This window comes from Balaenoptera physalus, assembly GCF_965194825.1.
Source record: "Balaenoptera physalus genome assembly, chromosome: 2".
Classification (NCBI taxonomy): Eukaryota; Metazoa; Chordata; class Mammalia; order Artiodactyla; family Balaenopteridae; genus Balaenoptera; species Balaenoptera physalus.
The window spans coordinates 64,265,019-64,283,578 of record NC_138883.1 but is presented as its reverse complement, the minus strand read 5'-3'; the positions used below and the strand labels follow the sequence as shown (position 1 = coordinate 64,283,578).

The 18,560-nt window shown below is 42.8% G+C and overlaps 1 protein-coding gene and 1 long non-coding RNA gene across 3 annotated transcripts in view; one reads left to right on the top strand and one right to left on the bottom strand.

Moving 5' to 3' along the window:
• The window catches only part of LOC309656161, a 329,878-nt gene extending 312,105 nt beyond the window's left edge, over positions 1-17,773 (top strand). Inside the window, exon 2 of the long non-coding RNA XR_014261191.1 lies at positions 1,262-17,773. This is a non-coding gene — a long non-coding RNA (uncharacterized lncRNA). The remainder of the gene's footprint in view (positions 1-1,261) is intronic.
• Positions 1-18,560, bottom strand: part of LOC309656113 (uncharacterized protein) — a 761,916-nt gene that overhangs the window by 733,757 nt on the left and 9,599 nt on the right. The gene's annotated exons all lie outside the window — the stretch shown is intronic.

The following is an 18,560-nucleotide window of genomic DNA, read 5'->3' as shown; positions in this document are numbered from 1 at the left end:
CATTTCTCCAGGATAAAGCTGGGACCCTGGAGGGAGGACTACCAATTTTGTGGGGCAGGAGAGGAAGGAAGGAGACCCACCCAAGGTGGACACTCTATATGGACTGTTGGGCAAATCTCTGGAGAAAGTAAAAAAATTGTTTGGCACCCTCCTGTGGACTTGGTGTGCAATCATGAATATGTAACAGTATGAGCTAGTCCTCCTCGTATTGATCTGTCAGATATTACAGGTGTAAATAAGGAATAGCAAACAAACAAAACAAAACCACAGTCTGAGCAATCATATGATAAGTAACAAATGAGAGTTTCAAAAACAAAAAAAGTGTCAAGAAAGACATCTGATTCTCTCTTCTCCTATGGTCATTGTCTTCCCTCTTGTCTAGCTCTTACATAAGTATTTTACAAGCCAAGAAAAAAATGCTAGTATATATATATATATATATATATATATATATATATATATATATATATATACACACACATATATATATATATGTATATATATATATATGTGTGTATATATATTTGTGTGTATATATAACATACATACAATAATGGGACACTTTTGAAATCACTGCTACCCTGTTAAGTCATATCTAGTCCTAGCTTGCACCCGTAGGCTGCAATGAACGTCATCCTAGGCTACACATGTCAGGTTTCAAATAAGCATCACAATAAAGGAGAGAACAAAACAGTTCACAATTGCTTACTTCTCAGTTTTTACTAAAAATTAAGGTTTCTAAGGGTTAAAAATTCTAATTAATATACGTACTTAAAACTACTAAAATTAATAAGGAAAACAATTTCATATGCAAGAAATTTTTTTAAAAGGTCTAAGAAATGGAAGACCCATTTTGTTAAGAAAAAGAAAATGATTTTGTCCTACAGCTGGTTATTTCTAAATAGGAAAGAAAAAAGGAGACAAATAAAATGGGCGTAGAAAGTTGTAAAAGGTTTGTGGAAAAAGGGATCTTTAGAAAGGAATTTTATGTGTGGTCAGGACTGGCTGAAACTGGATTAAATTTAAGTAAATGAGTTTTAACTTCTCTGGAAAATAAATAAATAAATAAAAATAAAGGAGAGGGCTTCCCTGGTGGCGCAGTGGTTGAGAATCTGCCTGCCAATGCAGGGGGACACGGGTTCGAGCCCTGGTCTGGGAAGATCCCACATGCCGCGGAGCAACTGGGCCCGTGAGCCACAACTACTGAGCCTGCGCTTCTGGAGCCTGTGCTCCGCAACAAGAGAGGCCGCGATAGTGAGAGGCCCGCGCACCGCGATGAAGAGTGGTCCCCGCTTGCCGCAACTGGAGAAAGCCCTCGCACAAAAACGAAGACCCAACACAGCCAAAAATAAATAAATAAAATAAAGAATTTAAAAAATAATAATATAAATAAATAAATAAATAAAGGAGAGAACATTCCTCCGTCTTCTAATAGGACTACAAATAATCCTATCTGGACATGTCAGACCTTGCCCAATTTATTTTTAATATTAATAAAGAAAATTTTGACAATTTTCTTCATTCTGATATGACATAGTCTTGGTTCCAAAAATTCTTCCTGTGACTAACTTATCTCTCTCTTGTGGTCATGAAGCCCATTTCTCCTTGTTCTATTCTTCCTGTGGTGGAGAATAACAGCTGCTTACCATCTTCCCCAGAAGCCCTTCATTGTTAGAGCCCACCATGACATTGCCTATCCATTCTTTAAACACCAAGTAATCCATGTTTTTTTGACCTCTCCTCATACATTTCATTGTCCCATTCCAATCAAATTTATGTTTTCCCTTTTAATCTACTCCAAGTTTTCTCGTTCTCCTAAACCGTGGAACCAAATCAAATATGTGAACTTCTGGGTGATTTCTAAGCATTACACATTCCCTATTATAAATGAAAGAAACACAGAATTGTAAAGAGAATTCTTTGATGTCCTGGAATATATATGGCTATGCTGAAGCAAGCAGTAAGAATTGTCTCTTTTTAGCGCTGGACAAGTCAAAATAACAGGTTATGCCATTTGTGAAAGCTATTGATACTTGGTAAAATGGCGCCATCTAGTGCCCACATCTGCAAGAGAAGGCTAGGAAGAAAACTGTAAATCAATTACAGTGCAAAATGACAACTCCAGAAACTAGCAGGGCCAAGGCAATTTAATAACAATAGGTCCATTGACTCTGGGGACCATAATTCTTAGTCTATTGACTGGGTCACTGGAGCAGCTTAACAACTAATAGAGCCTTTTTCCAGAGAGAAACACACCGTTCTGAATGTGCTAGGTCCCACTGGAGGTTTACAAAGAGGAGTGAGGAGAAGAAAACCAGCACCTACTTCATGCCTGGCACTGCTGTAAGCGTTTCCATCCCTTTTTATTTTTTTTATTTTTTCATGGAATCATGACATCCATCTTATGAGGCAAGTATCATCCCCATTTTACAGATGAGAAACGGAGGCCCAGAGAGGCCAAAATCTTACCCTTTGGATACACATCAGAGCAAGGCCTGACTCAAACCCACATTCTTTCCCTTGCACTGCCCCGACAGAGGATGTATAGGAAAGCTTCTCAGCTCCCTTTCCTATCCATCACTCTCCACAGGGAAGACCAGGGACACGCTGCTGGTCCAGTGCCACCACCAGGGGGTCCTCCCTGTGATGTACAACTCTCCTAAAAGGCACCAAAGGGGCAATCTGAAAACATGGGACACAAGAGGACAAACACTGGGCTAGAATAAGGACCGGGTAACAAGAGCATTTCCTGTAGCCCAGTTTGAACATTATTTTTTTGTCTTGCCATTACTTTTGTCTGCCTTTAAATCAGAAGCTCCTAGCTGCCAGGGGCTATACTCTTGATATGTCATAGTGTTGCTAAATAAATATTGACCCGTTGACTAATTTAAAGCACAATGAAAGTTCCTTGTTCGTCTCTTTTGTGACGACAAAGCTCCTGGCATTGACGCAGACAATCCAAAGAGGGAAGCCTGCATTTTTGGGAAAGAACAGAGGAATTCAACTGCTAGAACAAGGAAAAACTGCCAGGGATTAAGTCCCTGTCAGACACAGCCGGACGAGCATGACTGACTAACAGAGTCGCTCCCCAGGCTAACGAACCAGCACACGTACCAAAGGCAGAGAATAGACAGAAGGGTCAAAGGTACCTGTTTTTCTGAAAGTTGGGCATTGTGTGAAGAAGTAGAGTATCTTTAGGATATGACATTTTCATTCATGTATGATATTACATTTTTAATTCAGCCATTAGGTCTCTTAGGTAAATGAATCAATGAGGCAATTAGAGAAAGTGTATAGGGGCTTCCCTGGTGGCGCAGTGGTTAAGAATCCGCCTGCCAATGCAGGGGACACGGGTTCGAGCCCTGGTCCAGGATGATCCCACATGCCGCAGAGCAACTAAGCCCGTGAGCCACAACTACTGAGCCTGCACTCTAGAGCCCGTGAGCCACAACTACTGAGCCCACGTGCCACAACTACTGAAGCCCGCGCGCCTAGAGCCTGTGCTCCGCAACAAGAGAAGCCACCGCGATGAAAAGCACGCGCACTGCAGCAAAGAGTAGCCCCCGCTCGCCGCAACTAGAGAGAGCCCATGCACAGCAACGAGGACCCAACACAGCCAAAAATAAAAACAAATAAATAAATTTAAAAAAAACAAAACAGCAATTATATTATCACAAAAAAGAGCAATGAGGAGCTCCTGATATTACAAGGATTAAAATATGTAAAAAATAGAATTAGGGGAATTCCCTGGTGGTCCAGTGGTTGGGACTCTGCGTTTCCACTGCAGGAGCCATGGGTTCGATCCCTGGTCAAGGAACTAAGATCCCTCAGGGCGTGTGATGCAGCCAAAAAAAAAAAATTAAAAAGAATGGAAAATGCAGCGAGTTCCTTAAATTTTATGGGTAGTTTTTGTTGCTGTTTCCTAAAAGAAGTATCACTTGAAGTATAATTGCCTCCAGGAAAGTTTTCTTGAGAATTCTATTCTAACTAGAAAGATGAAACCAAAAAAATTGAAAGGAATTTTATATTTCTTCTAACACATGTCCCCACACACACACCCTCAATTTTGATGATCTGTAGGCAACTGTAAAATATTCTCAAAGAAAAGAAAACCTTAGCCTGTTACATATTCCAGCCTAAGCTAAAAAAGTAAACTAGTATTCCAGAAGGGAGTTGACTGAGTACCTGAAGGCTTCCCAATGAGTCAATAACATCTTCCAATAGAATCCAAGCCGCTTCGCTTCTAGGTTTGTCCTAGAATCTCTATACAGCAAACACTCATTATAACGCTGTGGGCTTTCCTCTCATGTTGCAGTGGGGCTGGGGGATAGACAAGTCTAGAACCTGGAGCCGTGACTTTCAAGTGTGAAGGTAAGCCCATGGCTCACATCAGTAGCACAGAAGGTTTGAGAGGTTCCAGAGAAGTCATCATCTGTGCTTATCTACCCATTCTCTCTTGGGCTGGGAGGGGGTTTCTGTAAAAAAAAAAAAACACACACACAAATTCGCCAAATCCCCACCTACGCTGTGGGGTGCGCTCTATTGCCTGGGAATATAGCTTTGCCAACCAGCCCAAAGTAGGGTGCAAATGGCTGATGGGGAAGGACAAAGGGAATACTACCGCGTGCAAAGAAACTGAGGTATGAGAACACGTTTTTTCAGGCAAAAGCAAATCGTTCAAAAGAATTGGCACAAAGGGTGTGATCGTGGGGAGAGATGACACTGAAAATGCAAGGGACAGGTTATGAAAAGTCTTGCATGAGTGCTAAGGAAGTATATACTTTATACTTCAGATGGGTGTTTCTCAGATATAAGTAGTGTAAAAGGAAAAAGATTCTCACAGATCCTGTCTTGGTTTCAATTCTCTTTAAATATCATGGCACACACTGTTTATAATTCCCTTATATTCATTCTCCCCATCTTCCTTTTAGTTGATAGAATTCCTCAGATTTTACCTCGATCCTACATTTTCCAGCCTCCCTTGCAACCGAGTATGGTCCCATGACCACGTTCTGGCCAGTGAGAAGTAAGTGGAAAGGAAGGTCTACAACTTCTGTGTCCTGTTCTCATAAGGAAGCTGCTTGCCCTTTACTTCCTCTCGACTCCTTCCCACAGGCTGGAAATCCAAAGAAGTGGTGACAAACCAGCTCCAACCACGCGAATGAAGGCAATACTCCTGGACCTCGCTGCTCACACGTGGTCTGTGCGACCAGCAGCAGCAAACTCACCTGGGAGTTTGTGGAAGTGCAGGATCTCAGCCCGCATCACACCTACTGAAGTTGATTCTGCAGTTAAGTAAGATCTCCAGGGAATTCCCTGGCGGTCCAGTGGTTAGGACTCCGTGCTTTCACTGCCGAGGGCCAGGGTTCAATCCCTGGTTGGGGAACTAAGATCCCTCAAGCCGAGGGGCACAGCCAAAAAAAAAAAAAAAAAAAAGTTTATCTCCAGGTGATTCATAGTCACATTAAATTTTGAGAAGCACCAATCTAGGAGAAGGCAGGGGAGTGAACTAGCAGGAACCTGGGTCTCCAGATAATGCTACACTACTGGACCACTTACTAGCTCAGATGTTTATGAGAGAGTGGACCTTCTACATTTGTTTAAGCCACCTTTTTAACCTCTGTTTGATCCAATATTCAAACTATAGTAAATACGTACAAATGTAAAACACAGTATGAATACCCATCCTTATAGATTTTTTTTTCATTTATTTATTTGGTTGCGCCGGGTCTTAGTTGCGGCAGGCGGGCTTCTTAGTTGTGGCATGTGAGCTCTTAATTGCGGCATGCATGTGGGATCCCTGACCACATGGGATCCCAGGCCCCCTGCAATGGGAGCACAGAGTCCTATCCACTGTGCCACCAGGGAAGTCCCATCCTTACAGATTTTTTTTTTAATATAAGTGTACTTGTGTATTCCTTTTGCAACCACACACCTCGGATGGGACTCGAACCCAACTGCACTTCGGATGAAACTCGAACCCACAATCTTCCAACTGAAACAACACAACTTGTCTCAGGACTTAATGAAGCTCAGGTTCTTTATTTCTCAGCGCAGAAGGAATTCAGCAAGAGGCAAAGTGATAGGTCAGAAGTAGATTTATCAATATCCTTTGTAAAGAGGTTGCAGGAAAAGGGAGAGGATGGTCACGTCCCAGGTCTCGGGCGAGTTCCTGGGATGGGCCACCCAGTGAGGGTCCTTGGCTTCACACAGGAAAGAATTCAAGAGCGAGCCATTGTAAAGTGAAGCAGAGTTACACATTCCATAGGCAGAGCGCAGCCCGTCTCAGAAGGCGAGAGTGGCCCAAAACATGGAGTGGTTAGTTTTTATGGGCTGGGTAATTTCATAGGCTAATGAGTGGGAGGATTACTTCAATTATTTGGTGGGAAGGGGCAGGGATTTCCAGGAATTTGCGGCACTGCCCACTCTTTGGCCTTTTATGGTCGGCCTTGGAACTGTTATGGTGCCTGTGGGTGTGTCATTTAGCATATGCTAATGTATTATAAGGAGCATATAATGAGGTTCAAGGTCTACTGGAAGTCGAATCTTCCACCGTCTTGGGCTTAATTGGTTCTAACCAGTTTTTGTCATATCCTCAACAGCTATGTCATTCTTTTAAAGGTTGTGCCCTGACCCCTTCCCTCGTGTCTCACTTTGACTTTATTCAGTACCGGCACCACTACTAAATCACATGTACTATAGTGGTTTTATTGAGTAGTTGAGCTGATTATATGCTGGTCCAGAGCCACAAAACTTTTTTTAAAAATTATAAATGAAATAAAAACTATAAAACCAATAAAAATCCAAATGAACAATTGTTTTAATATAACGAAATGAATGAAGTTTTCCTGCTGGAACAAAAATCACTCTTCACAATATGGCAATGGTACTGATGCTTTCAGACAAATGCTTCTGAGTTTGGCAGATCTGTACTACCATGTGTTTTGTGACAACTCAATTCTCTTACCACTTTTCTCTATTTGAAGTACTGTCAACAATCAATAGCACCAAATGCCATGTCATTTGACTTCACTTGGCCTAAGTGCATTGCTTATATATTAAGTTACCTCTGTTCTTTTCGCATTTACCCAGGACAATTCAAGAAGCACTACTTAACACCAGTAATTTTATAAATACAATTGCAAACACAATTTATAACATAAGATTGTCACTCAAACCTAGAGAAATAAAACTTATATTTACACGCAAAAAAAAACTGTACCCAAATGTCCACAGCAGCTCTAATTGTAATAGCCCCAAACTGGAAATGACCCAAATATCTTTCAACAGGCAAATGGATAAACAAACTGCAGTACAGTATATCACACAATGGAATACTCCTCAGCAGTAAAAAGAAACATATTGATACATATAACAACTTGAGTGGATCACAAATGCATTATGCTAAGTGAAAAAAATCTCCAAAGTTTATATACTGTATGATTCCATTTATATAACATCCTTGAAACGACAAGTTATAAAGAACAGATCAGTAGTTGTAAGGGGTTAGGTTAGGAGGAGAGTATGACTGACTATAAAGGGGTAATGTCAGAGTTTCTTTCTGGCAGTGGAATAATTTTGTATCCTGGATGTAATCTACACATGTGATAATATTTCGTAGAATTATATACCCAAAGGAAAAGAGTGCACATAAAAACTGGTGAAATCTGAATAAAGTCTGTAATTGAGTTAATACCAATGTCAATTTCCTGGTTTGATAATGTACTGTGATTTATGTAAGATGTTATCATTAGGGGAAGTGGAATATAGAGTATATGGAAACTCACTGTACTGTTTTTGTCACCTCTCCTAAGCCTAAAAGTATTTCAAAATCAATTTTTTTTATTGTAACCTAATAACAAAGGCCCAGACAGAACATCTTTGAGCTTTTGCATTTTAGCATGACTCAGGCGTGACAGGTATCAAAGGACTACCCAGAGAAAGAAGAATTTAGAAAAGGAAAGAGGGACTTCTCTGGTGGCACAGCGGTTAAAAATCCGCCTGCCAATGCAGTGGACACGGGTTCGAGCCCTGGTCCAGGAAGATCCCACATACCACGGAGCAACTACTCCTGTGCGCCACAACTACTGAGCCTGCACTCTACAGCCCGTGAGCCACAACTACTGAGCCCACGAGCCTAGAGCCTGTGCTCCGCAACAAGAGAAGCCACCGCAATGAGAAGCCCGCGCACCGCAACAAAGAGTAGCCCCTGCTCGACACAGCTGGAGAAAGCCCGCATGCAGCAACGAAGACCCAACACAGCCAAAAATGAATAAATAAATGAATCTATTAAAAAAAAAAAAAGAAAGAAAGAAAAGGAAAGAAAAATTCACCTTCAAAGAGCAAGGGAATCAGACTTCAGAAGGACTGGTTCATCAAATAAAAGCAAAACAAGGACTTAAAGGAAAAAATACACAATATTACCAAGGTTACAAAGCTCACATCAGTCCCTTCATGATGAGAAAGCAGCAACTTGCTCACATGACTGCTATACTCATAATGCTCCTGACTATCTCCAGCCAACAACACAGCAAAAATTGGAGATAAAACTATTTTTGTTTGGGAGCCCAGGTTTACGGGAAATATTCAATGTTTTATAATTTGGGGGATCAGACCAGTCAGGGTACTCTGTCACTTCTGATTTATCTCAGGGTGCAAAGTTTGCTGTTCATGTTTTTGTTTTTTACTGTGGTAGGTGAAGAGTTTAGACATATTGGAGGCAGAGCAGGTTTTGCTTTTATACAGACACCTGTGAGCTGCCAAAAGCACCTGCACTTTAACTCCTGGCATCTCAGTGACCAGGAGAGACTGCTTCTCCCCACCACCTGCTGTGACCACACTGGGCTGAGGCTGTGTCTGCTGTTTCCCACAGAATATCAGCACTTGAAAGATGTGAGATTATATATATATACATAGTACATATATATAACATATATAATGGAATATTATGCAGCCACAAAAAAGAATGAAATAATGCCATTTGCAGCAACATGGATGGACCTGGAGATTATCATACTAAGTGAAGTTAAGTCAGACAGAGAAAGACAAATGTCATATGTCACTTATATGTGGAATCTAAAAAAAATGATACAAATGAACTTATTTACAAAACAGAAACAGACTCACAGACATAGAAAACAAACTTATGGTTACCAAAAGAGAAAGGTGGGGAGGGATAAATTGGGAATTTGGGATTAACAGACACACATAACTATATATAAAATAAACAACAAGGACCTACCAAATAGCACAGAGAACTACATTGAATATCTTGTAATAACCTATAACAAAAAAGAATACATAGGTAGGTAGGTAGGTAGATAGATATATTCAGTGTATAACTGAATCACTTTGCTGTACACGTGAAACATTGTAAGTCAACTCCTCTTCAATAAACTTTTTAAAAATTTAAAAATAAAAAAGTAAAACAAATACATTAGCACTTGAGAAATCATGAAGAATGCAGTCAGCAAACTACAAGACTTGGTGACTCTTCCAGGTAAAGTCTAGAACAAATCATTTACTGAATAAATTGTGAGAACTTAGAAAGCAGCTAACATCCGTATGGTTATGTGATAGGCACTGTACCAAGTGCTTTCCATATGTCATCTCAGCTCATTCTCACCACATGCAGTAGGCATTGCTCTCACTCAGTAATGGAGCTGGGACGTGAACGCAGGGAGCTCTAATTCCAGAGTCCACATTCTTAACCAGAATACTATGCCCCCTTATACAAAAGGATGCAGTAATTGCTGGGAACCAGCTTGGATTTACTAAGAACAAGCCATGCCTAATTTTAAATGGAACTCTAAAGTTCCAAGTTCCTCTTTAAATGGAACTTCTAAACTAACAGACCTGAGAAATAGGATAGACCTGATTTCAGCAAAGAATTGACAAGATTTTTATTACTGAGAATAACTCGTTTGAGATGGGATCTTTTTTTTTTTTTAATTTGGTTACGCTGGGTCATGGTTGCGGCTCAAGGGCTCCTTAGTCGCAGCTCGAGGGCTCCTTTGTTGTGGCATGCAAACTCTTAGTTGTGGCATGCGTGTGGGATCTAGTTCCCTGACCAGGGATCGAACCCGGGCCCTCTGCATTGGAAATGCAAAGTCTTAACCACTGGACCACCTGGGAAGTTCCTTGAGATGGGATCTTGAAGTGAGGCCACAAGAGACGGAGACAATCACATGTTGGGATGTGATAGCAGAAACTGAAGCTTTATGTGAAGGGTGGCAGGGCATGGATTTTTTTTTTTTTAGATGAAGGGTTTCTATGTATCTTGTGAATTTTTTCCTACATGTGAAACTAACCAATGAAACCCTCCTTCACACCCAGTCCCCAGTTTGTTACACCCCAACTAATCCTGTCCTCTTACAGATGGCCTGGAGTGCCTTGTGAGACTATTCCACCAGGGGGCAGCAGAGAGCAGCAGGCTGCTCCAGACTTAGAGGCTGTCCCCCCGGGGCAAGCTCAGCCCTCAGTCAAGGGCACCCAGGCTGGGCTCAGAATCTCAGACTGTGCAAACACACAGCTTCCAAAACTGCCCCTTAGCCTCACCTGCATACTGCCTAGGCAAATGTCTGGAGAGAGGAGGAAACAGGAAAAAGAAATTTAATACTAGCAAATCTGGGGGGGTCGAGGGGAGAGGCGAGGGCGTCATCTGCTTTAACACAACTTGTTTTTCAGGTCCTGAGAAGCTGCACCCTTTTCAACTTTGCTTCACGTCCACGACTAACGGGGTTTTAAATGTAGATTTCACACAGATAGATGTATCGTGTAAGAGATTTGCCTCAGAAGTCTCCTCTTGTCTCTCAGACCTGAAAGCTCAGAGAGGAGCAAGTAGGCTATGGAGCCTGAAAGTGGGGTTTCCTTCCTGCCCTCCCAAACTCTAAGGACCACTGAAAGATTTTTTATAAGTACAGATTCCCGGGACCCACCCCCTCCCCGAAGCACCACAATTTTGAGAATCCTGAGATTTAATAACTGTTGACACCTGAGCATCGGACGATGGTGTGTGAGTTGAAAGACCCAAGGATTCCAGGTCACTATTACATCGGCGAACAATACAAGGCCCAGAATGAGGGCTCTGACCTACTAGGAGCCCAGGTTTGAATACAATGGATGATCCCACTTTTACAAGAAAACTTCCTAGGACCAGGGAGCAAGGTCTCCCTTCAAACTCTACTACATGGGTACAGACTTCAGTTTGCCAAGACCACAATTTGTCATTGTAACCGGTACCTGGGAAACTTTACTTATATTGGGGTTTAAAAATGGCTGGGGAGTGACCTGCATATAACCTAGCTAACTGCAGTTCTCCTCTTTTTTGTAGATCAGCCTCATGCAACCCTCATGTGGGATCTAGCAAGCGTTAACTCTAGAGGCCCTCCCAGTGAAAAGGCACTAACCACCCCCTCACATTCCTCTTCCCCTCCCCCTCCCAACCAAAATTCCCTTAGTCCAACCCAAAACAGTCACCTTTGATTAAAAGGTAGTTCTCTAAGGAAAGGTGATGGCCCACAGTTAAAACTACGGCCTCTGGCAATTCAAAGTCTCTAGAAGTTAAAATTAACACCACAAGAGCAATTAACCCAGTTCAGGTGACCCACGGGAATTTGGCTCTTTTTCAGTTATCTGAGGAACTCAGTCCCTGTATAGGGAGAGAAAAAAAAAAAAAAAAAAAAATCCATGAACTAAAATCCATAATCTCCAACATTCCCAATTTTCTGATATTAATTAAGACTCTCTATCAGTCCATATCTTGATTAGAAGGAAAGTAAGTATGAAGGCCAAACTAAAGAAGTCTTTCCGCTTTAATCTTTCCATGGATTTAATTTTAGACAATGCCCAGAAGTCCTTGGATATGTCTATTCCAATGTCTTAGAGAGAAAATGTCTTAGAATAGACAATGTGTCTATTCCAATGTCTTAGAATACTAAGAAGTCCTCCTCTGCCAATCTGACCAACAGTCCAGAAGGATTCTTCTGGCGCATTTTCCCAACAACCTCCCCTCATCATGGACACGAAGGGGAAGTTGTACAACATTATTCAAATCTGGTCTTTAAAACAAAAGTGGCCGTAGTCCTCTGGGCTCGCATCAACAGACACAGCCCAAAGCCCCCAACACTAAAAGTGTGAGGGCCTCCAGGGCCATCACATATGGGAACTCATGACTCCTCCCAGCTCAAGGCTCCACAGAGTTTCTGATGCATGGAAAGCACTTGGGGTGGGGGTAGGGGGGAGCCTCTAGAGCCTTTTGTGGCCTTCAGGCATGTAAGAGCTGTGCTGGGGAGGCTTGAGACTCTTCAAAACAAACCATTTAAGACCCTAAAGTCCCCTCACTAAGAATCTTTTCTAGTATAATTCTTGCCAACTAAATTTCCCACTCATCCTGTCTCTTTGTCCAGTTAGTTCCCAAATGAATCATTTATATCAGCCCATCTGGGGGGAATATCCTGAGGACACTCTCATTGAATGGCCACTGGGTGCCCTCAGTTATTTTCTTGGTTCTCGCTCCAATACTGCAGGCTGAGCCTTGGCCGTACAGTCTTCCCGTAACAGGAACCAAGACATCCTCAGCGTCCAGCTGACTACTTGGTGAGCATTCCCTTCCCTGCCTCAGATGGACCAGAGTAGGAAGCCCATAAATCTTGCCATTAAGGATCAGCTTACTACACCTCATCCCAGCTCAGATTAATTAGGTCTGCCTAATTGGTGATACTAATAAATCAGGAAGTAGAGAATCACAAAACTTTTTAGACCCAAAAGGAATTAGTTGCATTTTTTTTCCTGACCCTGAGAGTATTTTGGAATCTGCTCTTCAATGCTTTAGAAATCCTGGAATGTGGCAGAATGAGGACATAAATGCAAGGGTCCTGATCACCAACCCAGGCTCCCATATCACCTATAGATTACTACAGATCTAGTTTGGGGAAAATGATTTACCCAGGTCCAGGATTTCTGGCCTTTTCCTTATCCTGCTTTCTGATAGATAATTGTGATAAAGAAAACATAATTTTAGCATAATTTATCAGCTAACAAAAGTGGAACCACTTCTAAGCTGCTTGTGGGTATTTCATTCATTCATTCTTTCTTTCTTTCCCTGGTTCAAAAATATCTATATGCCAGGCTCTCTCCCAGGCTCTGAAAAAACACTAGAGAGTGGGCAGGCCCCTGCCCAAAGCTTCATGTCCTAGTGGAGGAATCTGGACAAATAAATGTGCAATAATAATAGAGCAAGATAACCTGGTGATGAAGGAAATCCAAAGAGCACACAGTAAGGTGTTCTTACTCAGGCCAGTGGGTCAAGGGTGAAGAGGAATCAACTGGGGAAAGAAGTATTCTGGAAATGGGGAAGGACATGTGAAAGAGAACCAGGGAAAAGGACATGGTTGAGTGGGGACCGGGATGCGGTCCCAAGGAGCTGGAACAAGCACCAGATGAGAGGCTAGAGAAACAGACAGGGGTTTGGATGGCGCCTCAAGGAGATAGGACTTAATCCTAAAGGCAACTGAAGCTATCAAAGGGCTTGAAACACTCACTCATTCATTCTAGGGGCCTGACAGACAAAAAACAATTCCGAATGTGATGAGCACTCTCAAGAAAGCAGCACAGAGGACAGAGAAATGGGCGCCTGGGGAGTGGCTGCTATGGGACAATGACACGATGCACGGTATCTCCACTTCAGAAGTCCGGCTGCTGTGGAAAAGCAATCAGGAGTCTACCGCTTAATTCAGAGAGAACAATCGATATTGAAAAGATCATTTCCCAAAGGATTGTTCTCCGGGTATAAGCTGCATGAACAAAAGTAGGGAAATCATGATCCCAATTCATTTTTCAACAAAATCTGATCATCTTAAATAACAGAAATTGTGGGAAGAGCATTGTGAGTGAATTTCATGTGTATCTTTAACAAGGGGGTTGGTATTTTTTATTATTTTAAAAATCAACTTTCCTTTGCTTATCTACATCATTGAAGCTGATTTTTTTTTTTTTTTTTTTTTTTTTTGGCCGTGCCATGCGGCTTGCAGGATCTTAGTTCCCTGATCAGGGATCAAACTCAGGCCCCTGGCAGTGAAACTGATATTTTAGACTGACTTGACAGTGATTCTTTATCCCCTAAGTTTCCTTGTAAGGAAGACAGTACGATTAGGGTTAAACAAAAGTCTTATCATTCCTACAAGCAACCTTCTGAGAATTAAAACAATGTAAACTTCTTTTCTGGAGCATTTTCTCTCCTGCCTATCAGCAGATTGTATGCACTGAAACCAGCACTGACTTTTCTACATCAGGCGGGCTACCTCACCTCGATGCCCATCCCACCTCCTGCTTTGATAACTGCTGCCGAGAAAAAGAAAATCCTGTCAAAGTAGTGACATCACAGATACAAGGGCAGAAACAGCATGAACCCCTTTATTGACCTCTGAGATCTGAGGGCAATTAAATATTTTCTCTTGTTGACAGCGAGGAAGACCAAAACTAGCAAAATCATTTCATCTTGCATGCCAACGCTGATTGCTGCGTGGGGGCTGCCTGAAGCATCGTGCTGGGAAAGGGTTGAGGGTTGAGGGTTCGGCGAGACAACTCAGGTGCTCTGGTAATGACTGCTGTGAACATGGAGGGTACCTCGGACACAGAAGATAAGAATTTGCCCTCCAGGAGGTAAGCCCTACTTCCAGTCTACCCTGAAGCAAGTACATCTGGCAGAATTAATTAGAATCATTCGGCAAGGATGGGCAGAAATGGGGAAGGACATGTGAAAGAGAACCAGGGCAAAGAACACGGTTCAGTGGGGACCGGAATGTGGTCCCAAGGGGGTCTACAATAAGCACCAGATGAGAGGCTAGAGAAATAGACAGAGGAGAAAACAGAGCAGGGCAGAAAAGGAATGATTCTCGTGGCAAGGACTCTTTTCCCGAAGCTCTTTGCTAAGTCTGGAAAACTGATTTTATGTTTTTAAGTAGATGGGGTTATTAAATCCCAGCGAGGGAGAACCCTGCTGTCTTATAGCTAAAACATGGAAAAATCCTGCAGAAGTTAAGATTCGATAGATTGGAGCTGTACACTTAAGGTTTGTGTACTTCTGCGCACATATAACTCACTTTTTAAAACTTAAATTAAAAATAATCCACGCAATGCTGCTGATCAGCCTATGACGGAGTCACCACAGTTACCATGGTTTTGGTGGTGGTGGCACTCACGCCTCTGTCTCCAATGTCCCGTCCAGTGCCTGGCACTAGTAAGCAACCAATAAATGCGTTGAATAAACAAATAAAATGCTCTACAGGGGAATTCTTTTAATGGTTAAAATAACCAATAACATCTGCTTTTGCATTTTATTCCGGTCCAAATTCTTTCTTCTGGACAACAAGGTACAAAGTCTTAAGGGTCTCAAAAGAGTCCAAAAGCCTTGAGCACGTTCAATGTTTCATTTCTGAGAAAAACTGTTACCTTCCCCATAGCCATCTAAGTCATGCAGTGCACGTGTTTGCTTATTTGTCTGATTGGGCCTCCCAGCATCCATTTCCCCAGCTTTGTTTTCCCAGTTTTCCCCCAGAGAGCCCACCCACTCTCAGTCCCCAGCTGCCCAGGTGAAGTTCACTCCACTGCCCAGCCCCACGGTGAGTGCGTGGCCCACCTCAAGCCAATTAGCCTAGCACATTCTCTTGGCCACAATAATTTCCTCAGTGGAGGAAATTATTTGCTAGGCTCATGGCAATGAGAAGCATTCTCTTATCCTCCTCAAGACTGTGTCAAAAAGATGGGAAGCTGAAGATTCCAGGGACCATTACACAGAGCCTTAGGCGGGGCTATAGAGGAGAAGCAGAGCCAAGAGGGACATTCTGCGAGCATCACCTGAGTCCTGACTCAAGTCTCACCTGAAGCTGCTTTACCTGTGGCCTTCTCAGTGACGAGAGCCAATGAATTCTTTTGCTTTGTGTTTCTTTTGTTTAAGCTAGTTCGTTTGGGGTTTGGGGTCACTCACAATAAGAAGATTCCTAACCTGTGTGTCTTCCACCAAGCAAATGTGAATGAGGACATAAGTCTGACTTCTCCATCTTCAACAAAGTATTGGTAGGCAGCATTTAAGGCACACAGGGATGCTTTACTCCAAAAATTGAATGATCAGCATCCTGACAAACCTGGGAGAGTTCAACTGTGACATTATCTAGAGGTTCCCTTAGTTATCTGACAGGTGAAAAGCACCATTCTCAGAGTGTCTGAAGTGAACTACATCAAAGGTGTCACAAATGCAGGGTAAAATGGTTGAAAACAGTGATCTAAAGGGCATATTTATTATCCTTCTCTCCAAGTTAAATCAGATGCTCAGAAAGCACTAACCTGACCTCAATTATTTGTTCTCCTTAAAGGAATTGACTGATTAAATCTCCATATTGGGTTAAGACTTCACATAATGGCCTTGGCTTTTGTAGAGAAAAGAGGAAAAGGAGGGTCAATCCACAAAGGAAATTGTGACAGAAGGTGAAAAATGGTCCATGAGAACAGAGTAAATAATCCTAAGGAAGGAAAAAAGTTTCAGGATTCAGGTATAAGAAGCCATGTATCACCCCTACATTATCCATAGAAAAAGGAAAGACATAAGACTGTTACAATGTCTCTCCTGTTATTTTTCTTGTCTGCCTTGAGTTGAAGAAGTGGGGCTGATTTCACAGAACTGAGGGCTGTGGGCCTTCAGGACTTGGATTTAACTCCCAGGTTGCTTGGTGGTCATATCCACCTGTTGCTACAAGCAGAATCCCCTGAACAACGGGCCTGCACATGTGGGGGGCCTCTTCCCAGGTGACACTACCAGGCTGCTGATTCTTCCATCTGACAGGGCTATGAAGTGCTTAAATGTGTGTTTAAAAAACACACATGGCATGTGTGTTTCTGGGCCACAGCCCGACTGCAGGAAGAGACCCTACAAGGCTGGAATCCAAGCCTCAAGGCAGAATTAGAAGCAACTGAGGGACTTCCTTGGTGGTCCAACGGTTAAGACTCCGTGCTCCCAATGCAGGGGGCACAGGGTTCGATCCCTGGTCAGGGAACTAAGATCACTGTGCTGCTTGGCCAAAATAAATTTAAAAATAAAAGAATCCCCACTAAAAATAAACTCACAATTTAAAAACCAATAATAATAAAACATATGAGAGTCAGTAGATACAACAGAGGTAAGAGAACCTGAAACAACAAATATATTCTTATGGGACTTCCCTGGTAATCCAGTGGCTAAGACTTCGTGCTCCCAGTGCAAGGGGCCTGGGTTTGATCCCTGGTCAGGGAACTAGATCCACATGCCACAACTAAGAGTTTGCCTGCCCCAACTAAAAGATCCTGCATGCCACTGCTAAGGCCTGGCACAGGTCTCATTTATTCATTCATTCATTCATTCATTCATTTATGGCTGTGTTGAGTCTTTGTTGCTGAGAGTGGGCTTTCTCTAGTTGCAGCAAGCAGGGGCTACTCTTCGTTGCAGTGTGCAGGCTTCTCATTGTGGTAGCCTCTCTTGTTGCGGAGCACAGGCTCTAGGTGTACGGGCTTCAGTAGTTGTGGCACACAGGCTTCAGTAGTTGTGGTACATGGGCTCAGTAGTTGTGGTACATGGGCTCAGTAGTTGTGGCTCACGGGCTCTAGAGCACAGGCTCAGTAGTTGTGGCGCACGGGCTTAGTTGCTCCATGGCATGTGGGATATTCCCGGACCAGGGATCGAACCTGCGTCCCCTGCATTGGCAGGCGGATTCCCAACCAATGCACCACCAGGGAAGTCTTTATTTATTTATTAAATAAATATTTTTAAAAACAAAATAAAACAAAAGCTAGAGAAGAAACATGTTCTTAAATATTAAATAAATAAAAGGAGAATAAATACCAAGATGAAGCAGCAGAAGCTTGGAGGGATTCTGTAACTAAGGCAGCTGTGCACAGCTATGCAGTGCAGAGCCAGGATTTGGAGCCCGACTGTGGACCTCAGGGCCACGCCCCTACTCTCTACGCCACCATCAAACCCTAACTGTTGATAAGTAGAGCACACAAACCACCCCCTGCAGGACTGCGGGAGCATTCCTCTAGACTGGTTATCGACGTTTCCCCTTGACCATGTCTGTAGGAGGGTGGTGGGTTCAGTTACTTACTGAGGAGAATCTTGATCATGGGTGTTTACAGATAAGCAGGGTGTGCACAAAAGCGGTGCCACCTTTTTCCTTCCCGTCACCTGGAAACCTGGGGTCTCTTCCCTCTCCCATCTCTCTTTTCTTCCTCCACTAACCCCTTGGTCTTTTCCCACTTGCTCTGTCCACCCTACAGGGGCCAACTCCCTCCTGGAGGGACAGTGGTAGGATCTTACTGGGCGTCACTGGAGGAGCCTTTTCATCTCCGAACGGAGCGACCTTGGAAAATCAACTTTTCTGTTGTTTACACTGTCTCATAGGCTAACTTCAATGCATTATCATGTTCCTGAATATTCTGTGTTTTCCTCTATGTTACCAAAACTCTCCTCCTCCCGGGGAGGGCTAAGATGAAAGAGGAAATCCTATACCGCCTCTTACAACAAGCGGCTTGAC